We start from the raw sequence: 1,658 nt of genomic DNA on the forward strand, positions 1-1,658 counted from the left end.
TTCTTCAGAGTTTGGGGAGATCCTCTATCATACACAATTCTTGGCTCAACCCATCCATGCTCTAAGTTTGATTGTAATCAATATATTAATAACTCCCAAACCCATATTTCAAACTCAGATCTTATTACAGCTGTTTGCCCACTGGATATCTCTATTGGACATCTTAAAACCTCTCAGCCTTCACATGTTAAAAATTAAACTCATTAGCTTAGTGAATGGCAGCAACGTGACCATTAGTCCAAGTCAGACTCCCTGGAGTCAACCCTGACTTCTTTCTTTTCGCCTTCAGTAAGAGAATGAATTATTTTTTATCATATGATTATTTCTGAATCCATCTACATAGCTTCATACCCACCTATGGCCCTGGATTCCTGCAACAGTTGTTTTTGTGTGCTTCTAGCTTTGTCTGCCAAAGTCCATTCTCCATATCATGACGAGTGATTGTCTAAACCTCCTAACAGGCTACATTACTCACTACTTAATTCCCTTTAGGGGCTTTCCATTGCTTCAATCTTTGACCCTCTCCTACCAATCCTTTGTGTCTTGGCTCCTCTTCATTTCTCCCCCACCACTATGCCTGTAATAATGCAGACACCTTAAACTTTTTCAGTTTCTCAAATGTGTCATGCTTTCTCTTGCCTTGAATCTAATCAGATGTTTGCCTCCACTTGACATTCTTCCCTTTCTTACTTGCCTGTTTAACTCTTGCTTATTTTTCAGATGGCCAGTTAAATAAGTGCAGAATTTGGTGGAAAATAATTCTTTAACCATTCCCCTCTCCAGACTAAATTATATGCATTTGGTGTATATTCTCACAAATTCCTGTACCTAACCAATCTTAACATTTAATACCCTATTTTTTGGCCATTGTTTAATTATTTGTATTTATTAATGTACTGTAAACTCTGGAAGACAATGATCTTCACTGAGTGGGAGAGACAAGGTGCCTGATGCTTGATGGTTAGTAAATAAGTACTTGTTATGTTGTTGAGATTATTTGTAACATGTTTTATTGTTTGCCCAGCATAATTTTCCCTAGTTGTACAGTTTCCCTTAGTTTAGATAATACTAATCTGTATAGAGAGAAATAAACCACTCTTTTGTTTTTTTCATTAAAGGTCAGGTTTGTTGTTTGTTTTTGTTTTTAACCTAGAACCTACATTAAGACTTAGAGCAGAGAGATTATTACATATGAATTCATCAACGGGAAACTTACTTTAAGGTCTTAGATCCACTAAGAGAAAAACTTAAAAGTCATACATGAATTTTAAAAAAATTATTGCAAATTGATATGTGTGAACAGAAGTAATTATAGTTTATAGAGAATGAAATATAAGAACTTAAACTCACTTAAAAAATTGAACACAAAGAACACAAATCCATGTTTATTTAGTATAATGAATGGAAACATGTACTATTTTATTAATGTGTACATTTGATGTAATGTGGGAAAAATGTTACAAGTTGCAGTTAAGGAGAAGCGAGGAAGAATGATAGAATATTAAGAGGTCTGTATCTTTTTAAAATTTAAAGCTAAACTATCAATGCTCTTTGAAACTCAGATTTTGTTTTAAATGTTTAAACATTTAATTAAATATTAAAACATAAAACTATTAGTCTAGCTGGATTTTAAAAAGAAAGAATTCTTGTTCAAGGGT

Source organism: Vulpes lagopus, chromosome 21, assembly GCF_018345385.1.
Source record: "Vulpes lagopus strain Blue_001 chromosome 21, ASM1834538v1, whole genome shotgun sequence".
Lineage (NCBI taxonomy): Eukaryota > Metazoa > Chordata > Mammalia > Carnivora > Canidae > Vulpes > Vulpes lagopus.